Source organism: Eleutherodactylus coqui, chromosome 3 (assembly GCF_035609145.1).
Source record: "Eleutherodactylus coqui strain aEleCoq1 chromosome 3, aEleCoq1.hap1, whole genome shotgun sequence".
NCBI lineage: Eukaryota > Metazoa > Chordata > Amphibia > Anura > Eleutherodactylidae > Eleutherodactylus > Eleutherodactylus coqui.
Genome location: NC_089839.1, coordinates 151,293,754 through 151,307,666, shown reverse-complemented (window position 1 = coordinate 151,307,666; position 13,913 = coordinate 151,293,754). Strand labels below are relative to the sequence as shown.

Here is a 13,913-nt window from a genome sequence, read left to right as displayed (position 1 = left end):
TCCACGACATTTACAGTCTCGGCATTATAATCCGCACAAGACCCGTGTGGAAAATGACATGCTGTGGAATTGAATTCTGCACCACAATTTTATCGCAGTTTCCACTGCGGAATTCACCTCTTTTCAATAAGGGGGAGAATTCCGCCCAGAAATACGCGATAAAACCCATTTAAAATTTTGCACCAAATGGACATTCCGCAGCAACTTCACCCTGTGTGAACGAAGTCTTAGTTTGCCAATAGCTATTCCTTCTGCCTCCCCCATACACAGGCTTGGCTGATTATACTCGCTTTCTCTTGTTGTAGATTAGAGTACCCATCTGGTGGCCTATGGTCCTTGAGAACAAAAGATCTGGCATATTGAAACTCCTAATGCCTAAAGGTACCCAGAGTCGTGCCACGGGCTGCGGCTTTACCCAGGAGCATAGTCATTCAATGTATGGAGGCGAGCGAATCAGAGGTCATTCTGATCGCCCGTCTACATTCACAGTACACAGGAGTCATTCTAGATTTGAGTGCTTCCTGTTTACACGGCCCGATTATCACTTGGCTTTTAGTTCTGCTAAAAACTAAGCAACTCCGACCGGTGAGCAATTCCCCGCTGAGTACCCCGTCAGTGGCCGCTTGTACACGGGACGATTATCGCTTGAATTTGCTGTTTCCAGTGAGAATTGGGGCGATAATTGCCCTATGTAAGGTACCCTCACCCTTCTCCCACCCCCCACCCCATATATGAGATGTCCAACACGCCGGGGAATAATAGAAGTGCTTCTCATTGTCTGCACGGCTGATGCTTTTTCTTCTAAGATCAAAGTATGGAAACCTCACAATACGCTAGAAGTACAACATAATTTACAGGTTAAGGCCCGATTCAGACGGCAGAGAGTCCAAATTACAAAGAAGGTGCACATCATTCCTTTATAGGGAGTGTTTCTGTCACTAGGAATCCCAAACTGTAAAACTCTGGGATGGTCCCCTATGACAATTGGAATGGTGCAGATTTATGAAAGCTATTAAAATTAAAAAAAAACTTTTTGTTTCCCATAGCATCCAATCACAGCAAATTTAATTTTGCAAGATTACCTTGAGGGAGAAAAGCTGATCTGTGATTGGTTGTTATAGGCAGCAAGGACAGTTTTTCCTTTAGACAGTCTATCAGACATCACACCTCCCAGTGCAGCGGATTTGTACCTGTTCGGCCGAGATCTGACCGCCAAACAGGTGTTTGACTCCGTGTGTCACACGTGTAATCTGTTGAACAGTGCGTGTTTATTGTTCGTGAATACTGACAATCTGGTTCATTTACACAATGTCGGAGGACATCTCCGAAAAATTCAGGTGAAGGAAATGTGCCGACTCAAGGCTGTGCTCACAATGTGGTGACAATGGAGAAGAACTAATGGGAAGTTACTTTCAAGAAGATGATGCAACTTGCCACCCATCTCAGGCCGTATTTACGTAGCCGACTTTATCACGTGAGTTCTGTGCGTTGTGAGACGTACAAAAATAGAACCTATTATTTACAATGGGTCTATTCAAACGGGCGATTTTTCTCTTGTGATGCAGCAAGAAGGAAAAATTGCAGCATATCCTTGATTTGTGTAAGCCACACATGAGAATAATGAAAACAAAGATCTGGTACCGTGTTAGCCAGTAGAGCAAAATGTGATTGTTCTCAGCAAGAGAAACGACGTAATCTTGTAGATATGATACCTTTTAATGGCTAACAAAAATACATGATGTAATAATAGCGAGCTTCCGAACCAACGCAGGGGTACTTCTTCAGGCTTATCGATTGGATCTGAAGAGGCATGGATATTTATACACACTTATAACATACATACTTATGACAAGGCACAGATATGGATGTGATTGGTTCGCACTTAAAAGGAATTCTGCGACAGCAAACAAACTTTTTTTGTCTGGGCACTGATAGCGGAGTGAAAGTTTTATGGTCCCTAAATTACTGTTGGAGGGGGGAGGTCATCAGGCTTGAATATCTACAAGAGGTACACAAACATTTTTAGCTTAACACTGATAAGGGAGTGAAAGTTTATGGTCCCTGAATTACTGTTGATGGGGGTCTTATCTGTGCAATCAAGTCTCACACTTCCCATTCACGCATAAATCCTGGGGAATAATTTAACCCAGTATTCAGCGTGTCAAAGGTTGTTATCAATTTATATTCCCAAATTCTTCTGTGGTTTTGTGCGAACCAATCACATCCATATCTGTGCCTTGTCATAAGTATGTATGTTATAAGTGTGTATAAATATCCATGCCTCTTCAGATCCAATCCATAAGCCTGAAGAAGTACCCTGCGTTGGTACGAAAGCTCGCTATTATTACATCATGTATTTTTGTTAGCCATTAAAAGGTATCATGTCTACAAGATTACATGGTTTCTCTTGCTGAGAACAATCACATTTTACACATGAGAATCATACATGTAAATCTGCGATGTACTACACAGAACACGCATGTGTTCTGCGCAATACGAGCCTCAACTGAGAATCTCGCCAGAGGTGGGTCATCGGTGAAAAAAAGGGCAGACGACCCCTTCAATTTTTGTTGTGGATGTGCACTTACCATTGTAGGTAAGTAATAAAGTCCTATTCACGCACTGATATTAATATCTGCATATATTTTTATGGCCGCCTTGACACGGGCAGAAGCACATTTGTGCGCCAGGCGTATTTTACTGTATTTTTTGCCCTGCATATTTGCGCATGTAAAAAAAAACCATAAGCATGCTCCCATTGATTTCAATAGGAGCATGTAGTTAAATTAGTTTAAAATGTGCTACTTTCATGTGCAAAATGGTCAAAAACAGGAGACGCTGCAGGTTTTTTTGGCGTGACCGAAATGCATGCGAAAAACCACACCTGACCGAACCAGTGAAATGAATAGGTTGTATTCACTGCATACTCTGTGCCATACATACAGACGTGTGAATGAGCGATGAGGCAAACATCTAGACACTGCCTTTTAACTGGTGTGAGAGTATTAATTGGCAGAGGGGGCTTCATTTTTTGATGGAGGGGATGTTTTTGTGCCTATTTTGAACTCATATTGAATTCAGCTCAGATTTTTTAAATGGGAAGGGGTCATGTGATATATTAATCTTTACGAGAAATGACTCCGAAACACCCTGGAAGTGATAGATTTTCCCCATCTTTACTGGTTTAGGAGTTAAGTGAGGGCAGAGCTTCACGAAGTGCCTTACATTAGTTTTCACCATTCTGCTAGATGCACATGGTTAAATGTTTATTCCAGTCTTCGTGAACACGCTGAACAACTGCAGGCAATATTTCTTCACAAGCGCTGTAGGTTTTGCCGTTTCAGATGTAAAATAATAGTTTTTTTCCCCATACACAAGAGACAAAAGTCCAAAGGGGTTTAGTCTGGCGACCTTGGTGGCCATTCTACCGGACCTATACTCCCAATCCACTGCCAGGGGAATTGCACATCCAGCCATCTGTGTACAGCCACAGTTATGGGCGGAGGTACGCCATCCTGTTGGATGAAACACTGTGATCCGCACGGAAGACTGAGCTCTCCCTTCAGCCGACATTCCAGCTTTTCGATCTATTTTCCTTTGAAGTTGCGAGCGTTTCCGCTGCTCATATGCAATGTTAATTGCGTATGGGCGACAGAACACTCACATCCATTGAGTTCAATGAGGGATGTAGACATGGAATTCACGCTAAAACAGAGCATTCTGCAATTTTCCTTCTGCTTGCAGAATCCCAATTCCTACCATCATGTCTGAGTGAATTGGCAAAAGTTCATGCTTTTCAATGCCTGCGCTTTACCACGGATCTTCTGCCAGACATCAATCACGGATTATGCAATTAAAATTCGCCCGTGTGAGTCCGGCCTAATAATACTGTCACAAGTTGGAAATCCGTTTTTCCCTTTAGTATACCAGTTAGAACAAGTTAGAACAGGTGTGTCCAGACTTTTGTCTCACTCTATATATGAAAGATTTCAGAATTTGTAGTGAAAGGTGTGAAATAAATTATAACAAAGAAGTGCGGTTAAGTTACGACGGTTGTGCCACCAAAATGATTAATTTTGCATACGAAACTTGTTGATTGAAATGAGTGCCTTGTTACTGCTTTGTGCCTGCTGTTAGTTTTGCATTGCCACGCAGACCAGCGCTATACGCAGTAGTTATGTTTATTTCTTGTCATTTATCTATTTGTGTTTAATATTCTTTTAATCAGCAGTGACGAGTCTGCCTGCAGTTCTCCAGTCCACCACACGGGGCCATCGCCTTCCCTAACGCCGCACGGACTGCTGCAGCACAATGTCTGCGCTGTGTACCCGGGGAAGGTCGGGAGTTGCCCGGCTCAGCACTCCCCCTCATCAGCAGCCTGGCACTGAATGTGGCTCAAGCCCCGCGGGGGCCCCGGGAAAGGAGGACAACAAAGCCCAGCTGTGGAGCCGCTACCATGAGATGAAGAAGCTGGTGTATGGTAACTGCGGGGGATATGGGGGCTGCGGAGACGGACGGGGACAGGTGACAGTGGGGGAGGGGGGAGTCCTGCTTCTCAGTAACTTTGTCAGGTGTAGGAGAGTCAGTCAGTCCTATATAACCTGTGAGTCAGTCCTATAGTCTGTCCGGCCCCCAGTTAGTTAGTCTCCCAGTCTGCCCTTCCCTCAGTTAGTCAGTCAGTCCTATAGTCCGTCCGTCCCTCAGTTAGTCTGTCCGTCCTGTAGTCAGTTCGCCCCTCAGTTAGTCTGTCCGCCCCACAGTTGGTCAGTCAGTCCTTTAGTCCGTCCGTCCCTCAGTTAGTCTGTCGGTCCCTCAGTCAGTCAGTCCACCCCTCAGTCAGTCTGTCCACCCCTCAGTCAGTCTTTCCGTCCTGTAGTCAGTCCGTCCCACAGTTAGTTAGTCAGTCAGTCAATCCTTTAGTCCGTCCGCCCCTCAGTTAGTCTGTCGGTCCTGTAGTCAGTCCGTCCCACAGTTAGTTAGTCAGTCAGTCAATCCTTTAGTCCGTCCGCCCCTCAGTTAGTCTGTCGGTCCTGTAGTCAGTCCGTCCCACAGTTAGTTAGTCAGTCAGTCAATCCTTTAGTCCGTCTGTCCCTCAGTTAGTCTGTCGGTCCTGTAGTCAGTCCGCCCCTCAGTTAGTCCATCCATCCCTTAGTTAGTCTGTCCGTCCTGTAGTCAGTCCGTCCCTCAGTTAGTCAGTCCGCCCCTCAGGTAGTCTGTCGGTCCTGTAGTCAGTCCGCCCGTCAGTTAGTCCATCCATCCCTCAGTTAGTCTGTCCGTCCTGTAGTCAGTCCGTCCCACAGTTAGTCAGTCAGTCCTTTAGTCGCGCTCACCAGTGTGTGATCCTTTATGGAAGTAGTGATCCTCCATTGTTTTCAATGGGAATCCTCACATCGCATTCAAAACAATGGGGTTCATATTTGTGCGTCTCCCAACTCACAAATCTCGCACGATTTCTTGGCTGTGTGAAAGCGGCTTTCGGGAATGGAGTTCATATTTACGCCAGTTTTGTGCGACCAGCTTCAGTCACTACTCCATTAGCGAGGCCGAGCTACCACTAGCGGTGCTAAAACGTTGCATGCAAAACTGCAATCCCCTCAGTTGTGATGGCGTATGGCGGTGTATCTCCCGCAGGCCGTCCTGCAGGCGGTACAATAGTACACGCTGCCTTCTTTACAAGCATATTATATGCAATGTATATACACAAGTGTGACTGGATCAATGTACTTTCATTGACTCTATTCACCGTGTATTATACGTGTAATACGCAATGACATTCCGCTCGTGCCCCGGCCTCAGTCAGTCAGAGCTGCAGGTTTTCTTCAGGCTTTTTTGATGCCCAGACCAGGATTGGACTCAAGAAATCGTGTCTATTCGCATTGTGCGGCTGAAACCGCATCACATCCAAGTCGGCGCAGACTTTTAGGTGAACAAAGGGGGGGAAAAATCAGTTTTTCATTTTAAATGGCTGTGCGATATTGGAAATATTAGTTGCAGTACCGAATGACCTGATACAATTAAAGGGGTTGTCCTGCGGCAGCAAGTGGGTCTATACACTTCTGTATGGCCATAATAATGCACTTTGTAATATACATTGTGCATTAATTATGAGCCATACAGAAGTTATAAAAAATTTTTTACTTACCTGCTCCGTTGCTGGCGTCCTCGTCTCCATGGTGCCGACTAATTTTCGCCCTCCGATGGCCAAATTAGCCGCGCTTGCGCAGTCCTGGTCTTCTGCTCTCTTCAATGGAGCCGCTCGTGCAGAATGCAGGGTCCGTGTAGCTCCGCCCCGTCACGTGCCGATTCTAGCCAATCATGAGGCTGGAATCGGCAATGGACCGCACAGAAGAGCTGCGGTCCACGGAGGAAGAGGATTACGGCGGCCATCTTCACCGGTAAGTATAGAAGTCACCGGAGCGCGGGGGATTAAGGTAAGCGCTCCGGTAAGCTTTCTGTACGTCCCTGCATCGGGGTTGTCTCGCGCCGAACGGGGGGGGGGGGGGGTTGAAAAAAAAAAAACCCGTTTCGGCGCGGGACAACCCCTTTAACCCTTAAATTGGTTTTATCATGACTACAAAACCTTTTCCAGCAGCTGGGCCCTTTATAAAAGTTACTTTGGCGCAGGTGTTTACATGTTGTTTGCACTGAAAAGTTTATGAAGTCATGGTTACTTTAGAGTCAAGGAATAAAATATTTATCCACATAGAGGAGCTTTAGATTCTCCTCAGACTGCATGTACCGATTGCAGCCCTTTCTTAGCCTTCGTCTTTATTCCCACGAGCGCATATCATACGCTGTTTTCACAGCCGTCCGATACACGCTACGTTGGGAGAGGAAAATCTGGTGAATGGGCACACAAATCAAACGTTTGTGCGGACCAGCGCTTATCTCCCCCCCTGTCCCGCCCCCTCCCATTGCACAGAATGAGCAGTGAGTAACAAGAGGTGAGCCTACATTGGGAATAGGAGAACAGAGGGAGGGAGTTTAGCAGCGACGCTGCTAAACTCCCACCTGCATACGCTGCCATGGGCTCACATAAGAGCCCATGCAGCGGCCTTCGTATTCCGGCCCAAAAGATAGTTGCAGGACTATCTTTTGGGTCCGACGTAAAAACGCCCGGCGCTATATTGGCTTGGCCGGGTGTTTTTACGTCTCAGAAATACGCCCATGTGATCTGATGCATTGGAATCTAATGCATCAGATCACAGCGCATTTCGGCCCGGCCGATATGCGCTTATGGGAAAGAGCCCTTAAAGGCATGCTCTATCTCTGCATTTCATGGCCGCTTCCTTATGTACTTTACAGCCTTTCAGTATATTGTCCTCAGTAAATACAAATAGAGGTGAGGTAGATTCTCCTCAGTATAAACATATAGAGGTGAGGTAGATTCTCCTCAGTATATACACATAGAGGTGAGCTAGATTCTCCTCAGTATATACACATAGAGGTGAGGTAGATTCTCCTCAGTATATACACATAGAGGTGAGGTAGATTCTCCTTAGTATATACACATAGAGGTCAGTTATATTTTTCTCAGTATATACACATAAAGTGAGGTAGATTCTCCTCAGTATATACACATAGAGGTGAGGTAGATTCTCCTCAGTATATACACATAGAGGTGAGGTAGATTCTCCTCAGTATATACACATAGAGGTGAGGTAGATTCTCCTCAGTATATACACATAGAGGTGAGGTAGATTCTCCTCAGTATATACACATAGAGGTGAGGTAGATTCTCCTCAGTATATACACATAGAGGTGAGGTAGATTCTCCTTAGTATATACACATAGAGGTCAGTTATATTTTTCTCAGTATATACACATAAAGTGAGGTAGATTCTCCTCAGTACCGGTATATACACATAGAGGTGAGGTAGATTCTCCTCAGTATATACACATAGAGGTGAGGTAGATTCTCCTCAGTATATACACATAGAGGTGAGGTAGATTCTCCTCAGTATATACACATAGAGGTGAGGTAGATTCTCCTCAGTATATACACATAGAGGTGAGGTAGATTCTCCTTAGTATATACACATAGAGGTCAGTTATATTTTTCTCAGTATATACACATAAAGTGAGGTAGATTCTCCTCAGTATATACACATAGAGGTGAGGTAGATTCTCCTCAGTATATACACATAGAGGTGAGGTAGATTCTTCTCAGTATATACACATAGAGGTGAGGTAGATTCTCCTCAGTATATACACATAGAGGTGAGGTAGATTCTCCTCAGTATATACACATAGAGGTGAGGTAGATTCTCCTCAGTATATACACATAGAGGTGAGGTAGATTCTCCTCCGTATATACACATAGAGGTCAGTTATATTTTTCTCAGTATATACACATAAAGTGAGGTAGATTCTCCTCAGTATATACACATAGAGGTGAGGTAGATTCTCCTCAGTATATACACATAGAGGTGAGGTAGATTCTCCTCAGTATATACACATAGAGGTGAGGTAGATTCTCCTCAGTATATACACATAGAGGTGAGCTAGATTCTCCTCAGTATATACACATAGAGGTGAGGTAGATTCTCCTCAGTATATACACATAGAGGTGAGCTAGATTCTCCTCAGTATATACACATAGAGGTGAGCTAGATTCTCCTCAGTATATACACATAGAGGTGAGCTAGATTCTCCTCAGTATATACACATAGAGGTGAGCTAGATTCTCCTCAGTATATACACATAGAGGTGAGCTAGATTCTCCTCAGTATATACACATAGAGGTGAGCTAGATTCTCCTCAGTATATACACATAGAGGTGAGCTAGATTCTCCTCAGTATATACACATAGAGGTGAGGTAGATTCTCCTCAGTATATACACATAGAGGTGAGGTAGATTCTCCTCAGTATATACACATAGAGGTGAGGTAGATTCTCCTCAGTATATACACATAGAGGTGAGGTAGATTCTCCTCAGTATATACACATAGAGGTGAGGTAGATTCTCCTCAGTGTATACACATAGAGGTGAGGTAGATTCTCCTCAGTATATACACATAGAGGTGAGCTAGATTCTCCTCAGTATATACACATAGAGGTGAGCTAGATTCTCCTCAGTATATACACATAGAGGTGAGCTAGATTCTCCTCAGTATATACACATAGAGGTGAGGTAGATTCTCCTCAGTATATACACATAGAGGTGAGCTAGATTCTCCTCAGTATATACACATAGAGGTGAGCTAGATTCTCCTCAGTATATACACATAGAGGTTAGGTAGATTCTCCTCAGTATATACACATAGAGGTGAGGTAAATTCTCAGTATATACACATAGAGGTGAGGTAGATTCTCCTCACTATATACAGATAGAGGAGCGTTATATTCTCCTTAGTACATAGACATGGAGGTGACGTAGATTCTCCTCAGTATATAGACATAGATCCTATGTAGTATCTAAATAATGCTCCTGCCAAATTTCATGTTTGTACAACACTGGGAAGTTAGAGAATTAGTGGCGAGTCAGTCAGTCAGTGAGGGCTTTAGATAGTTGAAATCATACTCTGATTTCCTCTGACCCCCGAAGAAGAGTTGAGTCTCTAACACTGCCCGCTTCTGGGTAGGCAGCAGGACGGAAGCGCGTGACTGCTGCGGCTAATCAGAGGCCACAGTGTCATGTCCCCAAATACCTAGCATCACGGCGCCCAGGATATGAGCGCTGTGATGTCTGATTGGCCGCAGCAGTCACTTTATTTCACCCGGAGTAGTCTGAGTCGATCAGTTTTGCTTTAGTGTCCGAGGGGAGGTGAGTACGATCTGTTTTATTATTTAGGATGTGGAAAAAGCAATAGAAAATCAGTCGTTGCCTTTCCCCTCCATTAGGCTAATTTCACACAGCCAAGCGCGATATCGGGTTATGAAACTTGGCTTGATATCGCACTCGGGAATGTGAGATTTCTCGTTTGTCAGAGTCACTGCTGCAGCCTGTTTACACAGCAGATACATCATTGGCTCATTCAATAAGAAATCGTGGAGTCACTGAGAACGACTGAACGATTAGTAAACAAGCCAGCGGTGATATTTATGCCCGCATACGATGAGCGAAAAGTGAAGGATTAATCTTTCGTCGTTCGCTCCGTTTACACCGAACGATTAGCATTCATTTTGCTCGTTTGAACAATGTCGCTCTGTGTAAAGAGGGCCTTCAGTATCCAGGTTAGGCCGGTCTCACACGCCCCAGTTTCAATTGTGGAATATGCAATTGTCATCCGCACGGACGATCCGCAGCATTCCACACAAATTCAAACAAATAGAGCAATTCACAGAAATCAATGGAAGCCGTCCAACCCGCGGCCTTTGACATTGTGGAAAGGTCGCGGATTCCATGTCATCGCCTAGCAATGTCACCGGAAAAACAGGGATAAAAAAAAAAATCTGTACTGGCCGTTGTACTCATCGTAGCCCCTATGCTGTGTCGGTAGAGAATGTATATGGGCTGAGATAGGCTCTGCAAATGCCTGGGATGATGACGTCACGGACACACGCAGTGTGACTTTCTTTATTAAACGCTATCCATTCGCAGGCATTGCGAGGGGGCAGCGTTTCAATATGCATCTCTTCAATAGCTCCTTATGAAAGGCAGAGAAATAGAGCATGCTGAGATATATTTCTCTCTCGTTTTATACGGATGTCCCCTCGCAGCTCCAACGCTGGTGTGAATGGAAGAATACAAGTCCATAGACATTCATTGCCTCCATTCACCTGGTGTTACGCAAGGGAAATATGCGTGCGTAATATGTGGTGACAATACACCCATGAGGGACTGAGCACTTGATCGCACACAGCGAACACCGTCAGAAAAAATATATGCAGTGCCAGAATTGTGCTCTTTTTGGGCACCATGTATGCAAAAAAAAAAAAAAAATTTGAAGAAAAAGTGATCCAAAAGTTGTATGTAACCCAAAAAACTACAGATCGCTATGCAAAAAAAAGAAATTAGAAAAAAAGTCATGGGGGTCAACGCGCGATAATCCCAAATGGGAAACAAAATAATTGAAATCAATGGTTTCATTTCATCCTGTTATGCAGCCGCATAAGAAGACAAAAACACACAATTTGTTTAAGCCCTTAACCCCTTATCGACGAAGCCTGTTTGCGCCTTAGTGACGGAGCCAAATTTTGGAAATCTGACGTGTGTCACTTAACATATCATAACTCCGTAAAGGCTTTACATATCCAAGTGATTCTGACATTGTGTTTTCGCCACATGTTGTACTTCATTTAGGTGGTGAAAATAGTCCCATAGTGTATATTTATTAAAAGTGCCAATATTGCGAAAATTTTGAATTTTGAAATTTTTCAATTGTAATATATCAAATATGTGCAAACATACTGCACAACTTTCTGCTAAGATATATATTTACATCTGTTTACTTTATTCTGGAAGCACATTGGAAAAACTTTCATTTATTTTAACCATTTAGGAGACTGTGAGGGATTAGCGTTTAGGGTCAGTAGCAGCGTGGCCATCCGCGGCCAGAGACAGTGACACCGGGCAACAAAAGGTCCTTTAGTCTAGGCTTGGCCTGGGTTTATTGCAGCCAACAACACAAATAAAACGTAAATAACCACCTGCTCGTCTGAGCGCTTACTACACAAGAGTCCGGCCCTGACTACTCACTTCAAAACGTCACATAGCCAGTCCGGTCTTCAGACCTGTGGAGGTCTCACCACACCCTCCTGGGTGTTGAGGTTAGGGGCGTCACCCTGTCAACCTCGCCTTTGGCTCTCAGCCCACACACTGGGCTAGCCGGGCTCCTTGCTCCACAGAGCCCTCTCTCTGGCTCTCAGCCAGACGCTCTCTATCTAGGCCCTGTAGGCCCAGGCTTTATAAGGCCTGGTACCAGCCTCACCTGGTTCGTGGGAGTGGCCATCCCACCCTTCGCTTTGACCACTCCAGGAAAAGCTGGCCCGAACTATGCGGCTTGGAGCCACTTACAAAACTACAACGTGTCAGTAACATAGCGTTACTGACACAGAAATGCTGGCTTTCTCCACCGAGCCCAGGCCGCTCGGTGGCACGTATCCACCCTCCAGCACTTTGTCAGTCACTGTCTCACAAGACGTACAAATTTAACATTAATTATTAACATTTTGAGGAACACTTTGTTTTCCTGCACCAAGCCAAGATTGTAAAGGCTCATAGGTGTCAGAATTATAGATACCCCTACAAACGACCCCATTTTAAAAACTTCACCCCTTAATGTGTTCACTGAGGGGGGTCCAGGAGTATTTTGACCCCGCAGTTTTTTTTCAGGGGTTAATGCAATTTAGAGGAGAAAAAATAAAATTTCATATTTTTGCAAATACGTCATTTTAAAGGTATGGGGTGTAAAAAGTGGCTCTCTGTCAGGCTCCGTAATCTTGCTGCAGTGCGGCGGTCTCACACAGAAGACGCTCAACAAGCCGCTCCTGGCGCTGCAGGAAGGCGAGCGTTCCCGGGGCTTCTTGTAAATTTACGTATTACAGGTAACAATCTGAATAACGCCGGGTTCACGCGGCCGTATGTCGAATACGCTTGCGGAGGCCCGCAGCGGATCCCAGCTGTGAGCCCAGCCGTGGCCCTGCGTACGGCTGCATAATGTACTGCGTATAACTGCCTACTCACACAGGCGGTCATGCGCAGTACACCTTTTGTTGTTTGTATTTGCCACACCTTCGCTTAGCGATGACACGGTTTTCCGCAGCCCTCATACAATGTAGTTACATACAATGGGCTCTATGTTGCAGATATAAGCGGTAAAATAGAACATGCTGCGTTCTGTTTTCTGCGGGTGGATTGCGTAATTCCAACCGGCTAATGTGAGTGGAATTGTGTAATCCAGTGCATTTGATTGATCCGCGTATTACCACTGATCAAACGCATGTGGAATCCGTAATTCCTATCTGGATGGGTGAGATCGGCCTAGTGGTAGATCGCTACCTTTTTAATATGTGACCACGGACCGCTCAAGAAGGCCACCGGTCACTGCTCTAGGTTACCGTTGGTAGCCAGGAGCAAGGATATTTAAAATTTCCTGGGCCCTCCCCGCCTCCTGCACATGTGTCTGGCATTTTGCGGGTGCTCGCATGTGCAGAATCCGGGTAAGGTCCGTGGAGGAGGATCGCGTCGGGGTTCAAATACAAAGGTCTCCAGTAAAAAGTTTCATCTCCTCTCACCGGGAGATGAAACTTCAACATTTTTTTACTTTTACCAGATTGCCATTATCCATTGGATAACGGCGATCACGTGACCAGGAACGGCATACTGCGCCCCCCCCTGTGAAATCTGCAGGCTCTCAGCTATCTTTGGTAGCCATGAGCAGGGAGATTTTGAATCTCCTGGGCAATTTGCTGACGGGCAATGCACAGAAGCCAGGGTAAGGTCCGCGGATAAAGATCCCATTGTGGGACAAATCCGGGGGCCTTAGTTATGTAATTTCTTCCCCCCTCACTGATATGAACTTCAACTTTTTATTTTACCTTTTTTAATTTTGCATGATCACTGTTTTCCAATGGATAACAGTGATCATGTGACCGGTAACCACATACAGCGGTCCCCAGTCACATCTCCCTGCACTCGGCTATCTTTGACAGCCGGGTGCAGGCAGATTTTAAATTTGCAGGGCTCTCCGGCCTTCTGCGCATGCACTCCACATCGGCTCATACGCAAAAGCCCTCGGCAGATCCTGATCGCCGCGGGACATTACGGAGGATGGGGGTGAGTATTTCCAGCTGCCCCCATGGATCCGATCCATGAGGAAGCTGAAACTTTAACTTTTTTAAACTTTTGTTTTACTTTTCTGTGATCGCCGGTATCCATTGGATACCGGTGATCACGGGCCCGGTGACGGGTCACCGCCGTCCCTGTTGATATCTCCTGCCTCTCGGCTACCTTCAGGAGCCAGAAGCT

At 45.2% G+C, this 13,913-nt stretch overlaps 2 protein-coding genes across 3 annotated transcripts in view; one reads left to right on the top strand and one right to left on the bottom strand.

The window, feature by feature from the left end:
- The window catches only part of LOC136620188 (protein polybromo-1-like), a 162,951-nt gene that overhangs the window by 45,355 nt on the left and 103,683 nt on the right, over nucleotides 1–13,913 (bottom strand). The window lies entirely within an intron of this gene.
- LOC136621093 (protein polybromo-1-like) overlaps nucleotides 4,340–13,913 on the top strand; it is a 76,172-nt gene continuing 66,598 nt past the window's right edge. Inside the window, exon 1 of one of the 2 annotated variants that reach the window (XM_066596328.1) lies at nucleotides 4,340–4,475. The gene's annotated coding sequence lies outside the window, so the exon portion shown is untranslated. Of the gene's footprint in view, nucleotides 4,481–13,913 lie in introns of both variants that reach the window. The other variant, XM_066596326.1, reaches the window with a different exon arrangement.